The 16,224-nt window shown below is 41.3% G+C and overlaps 1 protein-coding gene across 1 annotated transcript in view; it reads right to left on the bottom strand.

The window, feature by feature from the left end:
* Positions 1 to 16,224, bottom strand: part of TRABD2B (TraB domain containing 2B) — a 286,123-nt gene that overhangs the window by 95,751 nt on the left and 174,148 nt on the right. The window lies entirely within an intron of this gene.

Raw genomic sequence — 16,224 nt, forward strand, 5'->3', positions numbered from 1 at the left:
CCCATGAGACAGGCCAGAGCACTTCAGTACCTCCATGCAAAGAAGCTCTGAATATTAAGATGCAGTCACTAAATGACTCTGTGAGAATCTCAAATAAGCGAACATGGTCAATATAAAGCAATACGCTTTGTCCAGGGTAAGGGTCTGTCAGGTTTTTGATTAAGATTGCCAAAGGCAATGGTCTTCAAACGAACATACACCTCATCCTTTTGAGGTACTTTTTGTTAGATCTGAAGAGCTGAAGATAAATGAATTGGATCAATTGGATCATTTGACACCGTCCCTCACAACATCCTCCTGGGCAAGCTCCGGAAGTGTGGGATAGATGAGTGCACAGTGAGATGGATTAGGAACTGGCTGGATGGCAGGGCCCAGAGAGTGGTGATCAGCGGTGCAGAGTCTAGTTGGAGGCCTGTGGCTAGTGGGGTCCCCCAGGGGTCAGTCCTTGGTCCAGTCCTGTTCAATTTATTCATCAATGACCTGGATGAAGGCACAGAGTGCTCCCTCAGCAAGTTTGCTGATGACACGAAACTGGGAGGAGTAGCCGATACCCCAGAGGGCTGCGTTGCCATCCAGAGGGACCTGGACAGACTGGACAACTGGGCGGTGAAAAACCTCATGCAATTCAACAAGGCCAAGTGCAAGGTCCTGCACCTGGGGAGGAATAACCCCAGACACCAGTACAGGCTGGGGACTGACCTTCTGGAGAGCAGCTCTGCAGAGAGGGACCTGGGCGTCGTGGTGGACCACAAGTTGACCATGAGGCAGCAGTGTGCTCTCGTGGCCAAAAAGGCCAATGGGATCCTGGGCTGCATTAAGAAGAGCATCTCTAGCAGGTCGAGGGAGGTGATCCTGCCCCTCTACTCAGCCCTGGTGAGGCCGCATCTGGAGTACTGTGTCCAGTTCTGGGCTCCACAGTACAAGAGGGATGTGGAGCTGCTGGAGAGAGTCCAGCGCAGGGCCACAAGGATGATCAGGGGCCTGGAACATCTGCCCTATGAGGAGAGGCTGAGGGAGCTGGGCCTGTTAAGCCTGGAGAAGAGACGGCTGAGAGGGGATCTAATCAGTGTATATAAATACCTCAAGGGAGGGAGTGCAGAGGACGGGGATGGTCTCTTTTCAGTGGTGGCCACTGATAGGACTAGAGGAAATGGCCGGAAACTGAAACATCAAAAATTCCATAGGAACTTAAGGAAAAATTTCTTAACAGTGAGGGTGACAGAGCACTGGAACAGGCTGCCCAGAGAGGTTGTAGAGTCTCCTTCTCTGGAGATCTTCAAAACCCGCTTGGATGCAGTCCTGTGCCACGTGCTCAAGGTGACCCTGCGTGTGCAGGGGGGTTGGACTAGATGATCTCTAGAGGTCCCTTCCAACCCTAAGCATTCTATGATTCTATGATTCTATGAAGGATCTACAGGACATGGCTAGAAACAGGTTGACAGGACTCAGTAAACTCTGAGGAGGACAAGAAGTTATGGGAAACTCAGGGTATTCCTGCTTGCAAGCATTAAAAAAAATAATAATAATAAAAAAAATGAATAAGTTCCAGTCTCGGGCTTGTTTGCAAACTGTCAGTTTTGTGCTATTTGTCATTCAGATACGATTAATCACGCGTCACACATTGGGTTCTTGATCTAATGATGGAGATTACAACAAAAAAACAAAACAAAACCCAGACAAGACAGCAGCTAATGAGCAATGAAAACATATCCACAATCTGCCTCCATGTTACCAAGAATGCCACCCCCCAAAAAGTGCTGTTATGTCAAATTTAAGAAAGGTTGTTGCAAAATATAGATTTTCATTGTTTCTTACACAAAACTCCTCTTGGAGTTTCCACACCTAACCTATTAAAATAATAATTTTGGAAAGCCAGATTTGTTTAGTTAAATATTCTGCAAAAGAATTGATTAAAGAAATGATCAAAACCATTTGGTGCCTTCAAGTTGTGCAATATTTACATTACATAAATATGGCAACTTCATTTTAGGATTGTTTCCTATGAACATGAAGCTTAAGAGATCCTGCTCTCCCTTGTGCATATGCTTTTGTCTTTATGAACTCCCTTGAAAAATTCTGAACCCATAGGGAAATTTCAAATCTATTAGACAGAAGAGCAGCTGTCTCCAAGATAGTCCTTTCCTACACATTTTATGAAAATAGATGGCTGGATAGAGACTTACTGATCTCTCATGTGGAAAGGAAAACTTGCAGGGTGAGCCTAATTAGGGACAGCAGAGACCCATAAAGATGATATGAATGCCCTAACTAACGGAAATGCTTCAATTACAGTCCAACACTTATTAGACTGCTGGGATTCCAAGCAAGTGACTTAAAACCATAGCAAACCAAGCTATGTTAATGTCACTGCTCACAGAGAGTGTAAATGGTTGAGGATCAGAGCTTGGAGTCCAAATGGCTCCACATGGACAGACCTTTAGTTCTGGTATTTAATTTCTGCGGCCTGGGATCTCACCAGCACAACTGAACGCCTACATGGAGGTCCTTCTTGGGGCTTCGCAGTGCAATGAACTTCAACAGCCTAACTCTGAGAAACCTTGGCTGACCTAGATAAAAGTTCACACATCCCAAGGGATACTTAGACCACTGCTTATTTTATATAATTTAGTAAGGCCTTCTGGCACATAGAGCTTTAGGGAAAAAAAATTAATAATAATGTTCAAGGCTATACAGGGGCTTTTCAGCAGGAGGGATGGAGTGGACTCTTCCAGCCACTTCCAACCTCTGATAGGCCACAGGTAACAAAAATATATATTTAATGACACTAGTTCTTTTATCATTATTATTTTACTATTTAGCTTTTTATTTATTAATATTAAATATTTACTCTGCTATTATTTTATTATTAATACCATGTTATTTCCCATGTCCACATGCAATACTGAAGGGCCCTGAAAAACAACCTTCTTACCCATAATCCATGTTTTGAAGATCACTGTTAAACACAAGCTATTAAGGTCCATAAAAGAACAGGATGAAATACTAGAAAATCATATTGATTAATCTAATAGTCTTTTCTGCTGTTCAAAATTGGAGGTTTTTTTTTTTTCTTTTAATTGATTGAAACAAACACTCCAATATTTATAACCATCTAAAATATTATTTAATTTTTCTTCTTCTAAAAGAGTCTAGTGAGCATAGAAGTATGAAAGTAAGAAAACTGATCCTAGATTCTGCCAAAATATCAAGGAGAAACCTACTGAATGTCAGTCTGCTTAAACTGAGTGTATTTTCTTAAAACATTTTGGTTAACAGCAGACTGAGGGGGCAATTATTAGGGTAGAAGTTTTGCAAATATTTTAAGTACAGTTTTAATTGACCCAGTTTGACATTCAAAGCACTTTTTAAACTCTTGATATTGTTAGCCATTTAAGATAAGTGGCAATAAATACAGATTAATTGTAACACATGAAATGAAATCTTCGAGCTGTGGTGGGCCTCTGAAAAGGCCCTTTGTGCACTGGGGAGGTTCAAGATCGTGTGTTAGGGTTAGGTTAACAGAATATCCCGTCAAGCTCAGTGAGGTTTTTGGTAGCTCACGCTGTGACCGACTGCAAAGACAACAAACTTTGGGCGAAGGCAAGTGGTGTGATTGGCAGGTATTAAGAAAAACACAAATGCTTGAAGGAAGGGCTCCCTTTTGACACGAGCCCTGCACAGCACAGAAGTAGGCAGGCCAACACTGGAGCTTTTATTGTGCAAGAGATGACTGAACTCCATGAATGTAAATTCAAAAAGGCAACCTGTAGGATGCTGGAGTTTAAGGGAGATGAACAAATTTTCCTGACTCAGTGAGTGGCTCCATAGGGCACACTGTCTGGCAAATCACATCACAGTATTGGAAAAATAAAAGAAAAAAATAAAATAAACACCTTCCTATTTTACCCAAGTGTTGCATGGAAGAAGACAGGCTTTATCAGAAGGCTGCAAGAGACCCCTGGTCTGAATCCCTGCTCACTGACAGCACTTACTCCTACAGCCCAATTGCTTCTGTGACCAAACAGTAAAAATCACACATATGGTATATCAAATTTTTTTTGGTTCGACTGCCTTCTCCCTTGCAAACAAAAGGCATAACCATCCTTGAGGAAAAGAAACAAGATCCTAGCCTCTCTTCAGTGACTTTATTTTCTCTACATAGTTCAAGCCAGACTAGGCTTACGAATGACTGCACTTGAGCCAAAGGTAGTTTTCTTTCCCTACAGATGACAGGTGAAGAAAGATGGAAAAGCTTTACACTTCTGCATGTTTGAGTCCATCTGTTCTATGCAATCGTAAAGACAGAAAGAACTTAAACCCTCTTGCCTACAAACCCAGCTTTTCCATTGAAAAGCAAAGTGAAAAAAGAATGCTCAAGCTCGTGTGAAATGTCACTTTCCAATGGAAAAAATATATATATCCCTGAATGCTCCAGAACAGCCTCGCAGAGCAGATTGAATCAGCTGGCAAGAGTCTGCTCTAAACACTTGAGCTAACACAGGAGCTGAAAGGAGAACAAGAGTTGTCCAACCTCAGGCTTCAACCGGAGAAGCATGAGCTCTCTCACAACAACTAAACATGCTGGGCTGAGCTTTCTGCAGTTGGTGGCAGAGGAGTTCCCTGTAGGAACGTCCTGACCTTTGCATCCTCACCAGGGTGTTCTCTGCGGCATGACGCAAACCCTCCCAGGTCCTTCTGCTTGCCATTTTCCCTTGTACCTAACGAGGCTTTTCCATTGGCAGCAATACAAAGCATTGCTTGGGGAGCTCTTAATACCTCGAGCAACTTGCTCAAGGTCAGGCAGAGATAAAACCACCCTCAATTCTTGACTCTTGCTCTCAGGATTCAATTAATACCACACATCTAGAAGTCAGGCATCTGTCGGAGACTAATTTTCTACGTTTCCTCTATGGCCAGATGAAAGGTGTCTCCAGAGGGCAATTTTTTCCATCTTTAAATTTCCATCTGGGTTAAGTAGGAGGAATTGTCCTTTGGGGGTTCTCTGGTAAAAGGAGCTCAATGATCTTGCACAGAAGATAAACTTTCAGATACCTCTGGTTCAACAGAGAGGACTCCACCCTAATAGTTATCATTGTTACCAGCATCCCAGACACATAATCCCTGGAAATCTCAAGGAAAAAAAAGAAATTTTAGAACTAACTGCATTGGCTTCTCTCACTTCTCCCACTCCCCTCCGTACTCTACTCTGGAAAGGTTTCAACTGCTGTTGTCATCACTGTATTTTCTTAGCATCTTCACCAAATACTAAGTTATATCATCATCTCCCTTTCTGATGAATTAATGTTGCAAGATAGATTTCCTTCAGATCTCACTCTACTCCTGCCTTTGTTTCTTCAGTTTGGTTCCTGATTGCCAGCGAGCCATTTCAGCCTAAGGGGAATGACCTTCATACAGAAGCGTTCCCGAATTCTGCACACAGGAAACCCAGGCTGCCTCCTAGGAGATTCTAGTGCTCCTTTCACCCCTAGGTTACATAAAAAGAATATTCTGGGACATGGTTGATGGCACATTTAGCCAGTTAGAAGTAGTGGGGTGGTTTAGTTGAGTGCCCACCACTTACTAGCTTTAGATAAGAGTCCTGCAGACATACCTAGGTCCCACTTACAAATCTGCTACTTGATATTGCTGTGGACTTGAGAATGAACAGCTCAGAGGGCAGCCCAGAGACAACACGTAGCTTGCAAGACATTCTCAGTAATTATTTACACTGAACATCATTCTTGTGTTCTTCAAGCCACAACTGTGATGGATATCAGCATTATACACCACATCCTTCAGCATGCAGAACTGATAAAGCCTACGGAGATGTTTCACCTCCTTCTCCCACAGGGATTTCCTGAGATCTAATAAAAGGTTCAGCTCATGCTGTGTTCTTTCAGTGCATGAGACTATTAATTTCTTCTTCTATATGACCACTTATTTTCATAAAGCATGCAAGAACTTATTATCTTTGAGACTAGTCATCTGTCAAGTTTCATTATAATCAGCCAGCAGACTAAAATCTTACAAGGGGGAAAGACATATGCACAAACACCTACATACAAACAGACACATCGTGACTGCTTAAGCCTCATTTCCTTAGAAAACCAGATTAAAAATAGCACTGATGTCAATAATGAAGTCTTTATTTCTTTGGCAGGTTTCTGTTACTTTTAAACCAATCCTCCCAGTGAGAGGCACTACAAAATTTTCAACTGGACCCAAACCAGATGGCTAAGTGATAAGAACCTCACAGCAGTTTCACTGCACCTCAAACACCTCAAGGAAAAACGCAAAATGAATGCAAATTCTGTATAAATATTGAGAACTGGTGCTGAATTTCATACAGCATTAACCCAGTGGTAGCATTGGGTTTTTCTCTCCAATTCCCTTCAATATATAAATACAATTTTTAAAAGTTTGCAAACCTCAGTATTTAAAGTATTTCCCATAAAAAAGTACACAAAATACTAAAAATACTCAGGTTATTTATTTTAGGTGATAGTTGCATAGGTTTCAGTACTTCGACCTTATTCCTGGAAGCGAATTGAGATTTCACTGTTCAGCTAGGCACAAAACCAAAGCTAAGTTCTACCAAAACATAAAGAGTGTTTAGATTAAAAAGAGGGTTGGAAATGCCTTTACAGAATGCTCTTCACTTGAGGAACAACAGTTTATCAAGATGAAAGCATTTGGTAGGTCTTAATGAATGACCACTGAAAAATAGGAAAAGGTACAGGCCAGACTCATCCGGCATTTTCACTCATTCATTTGTTTACTCTTTCCTGATTCCTGTCTGGAAGCAGAAAGTCTGGATTCTAAAAGAAGAAACACATTTTGCCTTTTTACGCTTCGCAGGTTATCAGCAATCTGGACCTTAGGGACCAACTTGAAGCCAGTGACCTGCAGGCTTCTAGAGGCCACAGCTCTCCTGCTGAAGAAAGCATTCCAGTGCCAGATTCCAGTATTTTCCATTTTTGCTGAGACCTTTGATTTTTTTTTGAGTTTTGTTATGAATCTTATTAAGAAAACAATATGAAAGAGCAACATTTTCCATGGAGTTGATTCTCTCTCCATCATGCTAGTCTAAACTCAGAATTTAATTAGGCCTAGGGCATGGAGCAGAAAGGGAGCCAAAATTCAGGCATGAACTCAAACTTCTTCCAATTTAGATGGCAGCTCAGCTATTGGACTTGTGCTTGGGCCCAGTTTTAGTTGCCACTAGAGCAATTTCATCCATCAGCTCTGCTGCTTTCTCCAGGCCTTTGTAAAAGAGGTGAGCAGTGATGGTGTTTGTTTTGAATGTCTACAAGAAGTGAGTAACTGGAGTTTACGACATCTCTTCTTGCTGGCTGGAGCTCTAATTATTTCCCTTCTGCCTCTCTAGGTAATTCTATCTTCACTTTACATTTCTGATGCTTAAATATTTTCTTTGGGCAGAGGTATACGGCGCACACATTTTCTTTTCCGTGACAGGTCTTTTCTGATCTCAGAGAAAATAACAATGGAACATAGATTTAATAGGCTTAAAAAGAAAAACAGGGTATTGATATTTTGCAATAATGTGAGAGTAATGACCTAGATTAAGGAATTGGACTGACAATTAAAAGTTGTGTCATCCAGGTGCACACACCAGTCATCTGGAAGTCTGTTACAGAACTACCATGAATTCATCAAGGATAGGAGCTGATCCCAAATCCATAAATCCTTTCTCAGCAAGTTTGCTCTGATGGTATTCCTGGCATAACCATGACTAAGAAATACTGGAACTCCCATAAAACCACCCAACTTAATGAGCTTTCCACTCTCCATTTCCATACCAGTAAAATTTCTCAAGAAATCCATGCAATTTACAGCCTGGCTTTTTGAGGCTTTCCCTTTCATATCTATTTTCAAAAAAAAAAAAAAAAAAAAAAAATCAAGTAACTCCAGTCAGCAGTCATGCCCTGTCTTTACAATCCACTGTTTTTTCACCACACATGGTCCTTCTGCAGCCTCTCATGCCCAAACTGGTGAGGGACAGCTTGAACCAGAGAGCCCTGCATTAGGATCAGTACAAACCACTTCTCTGCAGCACCCTTTGCAGCACCCACAGCTGGGAGCTCCGGGGCTGCTGCTCCTCTGCAGGTAACTACCAGGTGGGAACACGCACCCATCTCAGCCACAGCAGTTTGCATTCCCCTGAAGACCCCACGCTAACCCCTGCTCTGAATTTGAGCAGAGTTGGGTGGTGAGCAGAGATTTCCTCCTGCTCCCCTGTTTTGGGAGAACAGCATGCAGCAGGGTGCCTGGGAGGACTTAGGGCTGCAGTAACATCTTTAATAGCTGTAGGTAGCACACACGTTTACCCCAGCTGAGACCAGATCCTCAGGTATTTTGCAATCGATATACTGTTTGCCTTTTCAAATTAATATCCCACAGAAACCTCAGCATTAGATGAGTGCAATGCTAGTCCTGGGTTCTCCACACAGCCCTGTTAGAGTTTTGTTAATAGTACTGTGAGAGTCGGTTGAAACTTCTCTCATGAGGCAGTTCTGTGCTGGAAAACGATGAAGTGTCTAGCAACCATATTTTGATTTCAACACCCCTCTGATGAAATCTATTCAGAGCTACACGGGACCTCTGCCTAGTTTCCTGAGAGCTTGCAGGGTGGCCTCAAGGATTCACAGAAAGTTCTTGCCTGTGCTGGGGGAAAGAATATTTCATCCCATGTTTAAGCCCATTCCTCTTCAGCAGAGTGCTTAAGCCTGGGTGTAAATCTCACATAATTATTTGCAGTTCTGAAAAGAGAAAATTTCCTGCATTAGGCCTAAGTTTTTACTTCTCAGATGTTGAAGAAAAATACAGCAAGGGTATAGCCAGAATCTTTACATTATAGGACAGAAGGGACCAATATATTTTTTCTTCCTTTTTTTTTTTTTCTCTTTTTTTTGAAAATAGGCAGGCAGAATTAGACTTACATAGTAGAACTTGGCACAGATATAATAATAATTATCATATGAAAGTGTCGGGCACCTAGAAAAACTTACATTAATGGATGACTTTCTTTAAACCAAACATCCTATTGTGTACATGCAATGTTTCCCATCCGTCGTGGAAAGAATTACACCAGAGCTGGTAAATGCATACACCATAGGCTGAAAGGCTTATTTTATTTGCTTTACTCATTTACTTAAATACCTTCAGCTATTAAACACGCTGGCTTAGACGTGGGGCTGCAACCTACTGGAACAGTACAATGAGCAAAGCCAGCCAGGACGACCCTGCGGAGCTGCAGGAGTTGCCCACCAGGCTGAAGGGAGTTCAGGGTTTGCTCCACCTCTCCTTGAGCAGTCGAATTTGGTGACACAGTAGAGGGAAAAGAGCAACCAAGTGCATGCCCAGTTCCATGGACCTTTCACTTGCAAGGTCACTTCCATGGCTTGGTTGGTTCAAGGGAGAGCAGCCTCAAGACAGATCTCACCACGGTTGCCCTTTACCAGTGCAGACCTAACAAAGCACAGCTATGATTAATAGTGTTTATACAAAAAAAGTTTTTCCCCAAATCCAAGTTTTAAGAATCAGTCTTCACAATAGCAATCTCCCCTGCTAGATAACAGTTTGGTTTATTTTGGCCTCTCTAACTCAGGTTCTGTCTCTGAACCAATTTAAGCTTCAGGTGAAAAAGCAGTTGTTCAGAGGCTTCCAAATCTGTATATGATATAAGATCAACATATATATATAAAAAAAGTCCTGCCTCTTGTTTTTTTTTTTTTTTTTTTTTAAAGGCTACAGGCTGGATTTATACTTGGAATGAGCTATTCCCTAATGGGGCAACTCTGATTTCCAACAGAGTGTCTGAAAAGAGAATCAGGCCCCAACTTTTTAACGAAGACTTTTAAATGCAGCAATTACATGGTTTCACTTAAAATTAGAATGCAAGTATATTTTTAAAAGCAAAGTGATACTTTGCCGTAAAAATAAGAGTAAAAGAAGTCCATACACAAAAACAGCCTGATCTCACTATGAGCATCTGAATGCCCAAATAAACACGAGAAAAGGGAATTCCAGCATCTGCAAACTGTTAATTCACCCTTTTCTTCTCTTTTGTAGGCTCGCCAAGTTCAATCTCCTGGTGGCCAATTTCTTGGTCCAGTGAGACAACCCGTTGATGAACTGAGCTAGTGATGTCAGTAGCACCACTAATCAGCGCTGGACCAGGACATCTATCCCTGGGGATAGAGTCTCTATATTACAGTCTGCAAGTGTGGTTTTTTTTTTTTTTTCCCCCTCATTGATGTATTTTTCTTTTATGTTCCTCAGAGGCTCCAAGAGGAAAAATGGAAGCAGGCAAAAGCTATAGAATTCTGGACCAGAAGGATCAAACTTCAGATGTGAGGCTGAAATCCCAGCAGCATAATAGTGGGTACAACCTCAGGCCCAAATTGTACACGATATTGTGTCAGCTGAGAGTGCAAAACACCTATTTGCACATTCAGTGTCTGTAAATCCATCCTTCTCCCTTCCGCCCAGGTCCTCTGTGTGCATTTAGATGGTGGCCCCAAGGCATTTCCCTTTTGAAATTCACTTCAAAATAACATATGTGAACTTGAGTGCCAGATCTGGTGGCAGGTGCTAATGACTTCCGCAAAGGTTCTCTGGATTTTAATTGTTTATGTTTAAACTGTATCCATCACTTCCTTCCCAAGCTATTGGGCAGAGCTATGGTTTTCTATCACAAAAGACTCCCACCTCCCTCAACCCTAAGTCCAATAACCTTCACATTCCCTCTTGGTTGTGACTGTCTTTTTCAGCAAGTGGGTTCAAGATAGCCACAACATGTAGCTGGTCTCCCCAGGCTCTCTGGATTTTATGGAAAAAAAATAAGCACATCTCAGAAGTGATCCAGGCCATGGGATACCTGACTCACCCTTGGAGATCCTGTCACTTTCCCCTCACTCTGGAATGGGCAGAGTGAGCAGGGATGTTCCTGCTTTTGATACCCTATCTAAAATGGGGTGGGATGAAATCACCCCTTGAAATCCTTTGTTGTGAACAACTGGGCAAGAAAGAATTTGAGCCAAGGACCAGGAAAAGGAAATTTTCTATTCTCCCTGTGCTCTGACACCAGCTGCACATTGTAGACAAGCTATCCGATTCTGTTTTTCCAGTGGCAACATATCCACAAAAACTGTGACCTACCCTAGGGCAATGTTATAAAGAACTATCAGACAGCGCTTGCAGAGGATACTGGAGATGACAAGTTACAATAATGTAACAGGTAAATTACAATGATAAGAGTCATTAGTGATGCTGCTCCCAGCTTAACACAGTAGGAACCTTTTCTGGACATATGAAGGGAACGAATATATATTTCGGGTGTTCCTGCTTGTAATGAATTGCGCTGCATTTACAGGAGTATGCAGACATCCACAACACAGCCTGGCTCTTTTGCCTACAGAATACCTCAGAAATTTAAACTAAACCTGCCAACATTTAGGTATCTACTCTCAGCCACCTCACCTTATCGCTCAGCTACAATTAGATATCTAAATACAGGAGGCTTGATCTTCCAAAGCATTAAGTACCATTAACACTCATCGATTCCACTGCGAGTTGTGGCTGCCTTCCTGTTCTTCCCATGCTCTTCCATCAACCCAGGACAACAAACACACAACAAAGACAACAGCCCAGGGTTCCTCCAGCCCCTCAAATAGAGAGGTCTCACTAAACCTTGCACGGTGGGAAAACAGATGCTTTTTTCCCCACTATCAGACTATGATTCATGGACAGTTTGAGCCTCCCTCTTACCGTGCGAGCCCCTATAGTACTTGTATTTCAAATCTTTCCCCTGGCACTGAAATAACATTCTATTTTTTAAAAAAAAATCCAAATTCACTGTCCTAAAGCCTACTGATTCAGCTGCTAATAGGTATCATGAACTGCAGAAGCATCCGAATTGCTGAAGTAATAAATCCAGCTCTGTTACAAAACTGACAGCTCTCATAAAAGACAGAGAGAAAGAAATTTGAGCAAGTAAAACATCCTAAGGAAATTATCGTTCAAATTAACTGCAGGCATAAATTTATCCATCTGTTATCATAAGTGTTACTTTAAAATTATTTGCCTATAAAAATGAAATAAACCAGAGTGATTTTTTTCTTAAACATTGACTTCATGTGTATAGTCTTAGTTGCCAAAATATTAACTCTCTTTAACAGCCCATGTGCTCTTGGCTGCTTCTCTATTTCTTGACTGTAAAAGGACCTTTACAAATTGCCTGTATATCAGGTCTAAGGCACTTCACTGTTACAGTGTGCCTTTAATTTCTAGCGTTCTGGAATGGGCTTTCAAACAAGCAAATATTCCCAAACCCTAACTCTGCTTAGAAGTTTCCTATTCTATCACTTTATCATTCAAAATGGAAGATTATCATGCCTATTACCTGAAAAAGTCACTTCACAAGGAAGAAATACTGTTTCACTGCTAGAGTATAGTTACTGCGAATATACGCTTGGTGAGATTTTTTTTTTGTTATATACAATCTGAATAAAGTCCGTCAGGAAAGAAGTGAAAGGTACAAAGCTGGATAAAGAACTGTGTCCCACTCTAACCAAATCCTGATTTTTTTTTTCATGGAGGAAAAGCAGCAGAAAATGGAAGGAGTAAATGACCAATTCCACTTCTATGTGTTTTATAAAGTAAAAGATTGAAAGTTTGAAGTGCTCTGATGCATTTACAATGTGTGTAATGGGACATAGTTTTGGGTAAGAGGGAATCATTTAAAAGCCTACTCTTTTATTTTTAAAGACATTTGAAAACTGGAAAGCTCAGTTCAGAAATGCATAATGTTTTTGTTATAATATTTGCAATGGCAACAAAACCCTTTGACGGGATAAGAATACTTCATTTAGCAGATTCAAATAACTGTTTTTAATTTGAACTTACTTGAATACTCAAGCAAGCTTTCCTTTAGTAATTCCACCTGCCTAGAACTTGTCTGGCAGGTGTTCCATGGACCAGATCACCTCTCCAAAGATGCCTCATGAAGTCTTTGCTGCTCAGCCTCTGAAGATCAAATACAAGAACACTTTACCTGGGAATGCCAATTTACAGAGAACAGCATCATCCAAACTCTCCGGGGTTTGAAGGGGGTCTATGTTTCTGCACAAAGCAGACATTTTAATACATAATCAGAAAAAAACTGTTTCTTCAACTGCTCAATCACTTATTGGTAGAAAGAATTCCCTCAGCCCCAACTATATGGAAGGCAGGATGAAAAAGAATAAAAATGCTACATACAGATTATTTAATGACCAGATCACAAATACAGAAAGATGTATAGGGAACTAAATTCACAGTCTGCTATATGCCATTTAATCCATGAAATTTAACTGCTGCAATTTCAGTGAAAAATAACTATCCCTCAAAATATTAAAGCCCTGCACCCTACTGAGTGGCTTTCTGCATTGAACTTCATGCAATTTTTTACTTCCTTTGGTCCTGATCCTTTTCTATACAAAACCAGTGGGAATATTTCCAAGGACTGACCTGACCCACCAGACCTGGGTGTTCTAACCTCACATGAAGCTTATCTGGATTTGATGGGAGAAGCCTCCCCCTCTCCATCCATTTGCCATTATTGGGACAGGTGGGAATTCACTCTGTGCCTGAGGACCTACATTTAATGGGTAATAAAGCTCCTGGCCATGCGGATGGATGGCACCTTACACCATACCACATTTTAACCCAGAAGGAATTTCTGCTATTTCAAACCCACAACTCCTCTTGACCAAGATTTTGCTGGTAGACTTAGCATCTTCCAGCATTAACTGCAAACTCCGTAGCACCGGGTTTCTGCACTACTAACCAGGATAATATCATGTTGTTTTACACTGGAGTCAGCCACGGCTTTCATCCCGTAAATTACTGCTTTTGGTCACAGTGACTCCTCTGTGTTTTTTCCCTCCTGCTCTAAACAACAGTATCTGCTCATGGAGGAGTCTATAAAACGACTTGCTGCTGCGGTCATTGACAAGGATACAATGAATTGAACAGACTGTGACTTGCAGAGACATCTGCGTTGTGTCTCCTGGGTTAGGCCATCTCCTTACATTAATGCAGCGTTGCACAACGCCAAGCTAATCTGTGATTGTGGCATCAGGATCTTGCACTGGGCTCAGGACGGAGCCCCAACAAAGCCCAGAGCTGAACTGCTCCATGAAGCAGCGCAAGAGCATTAACTCACCTGCCCCCAAGGTCTTCTATCCACTTGTTCCTTAGCAAACACGGTCTGTGAAGGGGGATTTGGCTCTGCTCCCTGGTACTCAAAGGGACCAAAACCCCATGCCACCCTACACAGCTCAGCAGTGAGCAGACTGCAGTCTCCTGGGCTTTCCAAGATCATGCTTATTGTCCAGAATACTTTTTCAAATTATTTCCCCTCCATCACATGTCAATTTTAAATATATGCTATCTCAAATAAAGTGGAATAACTTTTACCCTAGTTGAGGCCAAATGCACTACCACTGCAGACTTTTAACAGGCTTGTCCTAATCAAAGGTGCCTATCTTAAAGGCATCTATCTTCTATCTTCAGAAGTCATAGGAGTATGTGAAAAACCTTAACTTTCATCAAGAACATCCTTCACTTAATAAAAACAAACACCCTGACCCCCAAAGACTCTCATTTTTGGAAACAAGAAGTTTGAAACCATGACCCAAGCACATACCAAGCAAAACTCAGAATTTAAAAGGTAAGTATAAGAAACCAAATATATTAAACCAAAAAACCTTAACTTTCATCAAGAACATCCTTCACTTAATAAAAACAAACACCCTGACCCCCAAAGACTCTCATTTTTGGAAACAAGAAGTTTGAAACCATGACCCAAGCACATACCAAGCAAAACTCAGAATTTAAAAGGTAAGTATAAGAAACCAAATATATTAAACCAAAAAACAAAAAACACACACTCTTTACTCCATACCTTCAATGAGATTTCAAGGTTTCAGCACAACAACAACAAAATCTATTTGAATGATAAAATAAAAAAAAATTGTGCTTAAGGCATGTAGAAGTTTTGTCATTTAAAAAAAAAAAAACACGAAAGTTTTTCATTAGTATAACATGCACTGAGAAAAGTCCAGAGAACAAAAGATAAATTAATTATATTTAAAGTGGGAATGGCTTGCAGGCAAGGACTACTATAGTGAGAAAAGCCAGAAGGATCCTGGAATGAAGCACTGAAAGGCCAGCGAAAGCTTTTCTCAGTGCTTCTCCCCACCCCAATTTTCAGTAAATCCTGTTGCATGCACCTGCTCTCTCTTGCATACTCACTCAAAAAGACTGTTTTCAGCATAGCCAGAAATGGACAATGATGGATGAGACAGGACCTGCTCCTTAAGAGTCAGGCAGTTTATTTAATTTATTTTTTAATACAAGTGACGCTGTCTTGGTAAGTTACAAAGTTGGCGTTCTTGGTGGCGGATAGGCAAAATAAGAGGCCAAGCCTCCCACAATTTAGACATCACTTTCTAAGGAAAGAAACATGCACGTAGCACGGGTTTAATTCCATTCCATACACAAGCAGCCATAGCACATTGCATCCATGACCCGTCCAGTCCAAGATCCTGTCTCAGGCAGTGGCCTGTGATGGATACCCAGAAAACCTGCAAGACACAGGGCCCTAGGTAATGATTCCCAGTCTCCCCTCTGAGGCTCCACTAATTACTGCTTTGGGGACTTCCTGAGCTGGAAACTACACCAAAGCCTTGATGTTTGTTAACCTTGGATGGACCTAGCTCCATGGGTTAGATAAGTTGTTTTTTAAACCCATCAGTTTTAGCATCTATGAATCTCTGTCGAGTTTTGGAACCAAAATTATATATTTTCCTACTGTAAAAGCAGTTAAGCAAAATTCCTCATACAGAAAATATCAGGCAAGCTGGAGATTAAATAGGCTTGGGAAATTCAGTCTGAATACATCAGAATGTATCTTTCTATGTTAAACCCTGCAGTCTTTAATCAAAATTCCCACTGAAGTGAGTAGTGAAAGGCGAGCTGTTGCCAAAGTTCATTGCCAAAGTCATGGGATGAGAAGCAAAGTTCTCTCAGAAATGAGAAACTGCCAGAGATGAGTAGGAGAAGCAGATCAGTTCTCAGCATGACAGTCGCAGCCTGCTTTCAAGTCAAGGGAACTTGAAGAATCACTTAAACCGGCGCTCAAAGATTCCCCTGAACCGA

The sequence above is a fragment of the Tinamus guttatus genome, unplaced genomic scaffold, assembly GCF_059628265.1.
Source record: "Tinamus guttatus ecotype Peru unplaced genomic scaffold, ASM5962826v1 Tinamus_guttatus_pri_ptg000044l, whole genome shotgun sequence".
NCBI classification, from domain to species: Eukaryota; Metazoa; Chordata; class Aves; order Tinamiformes; family Tinamidae; genus Tinamus; species Tinamus guttatus.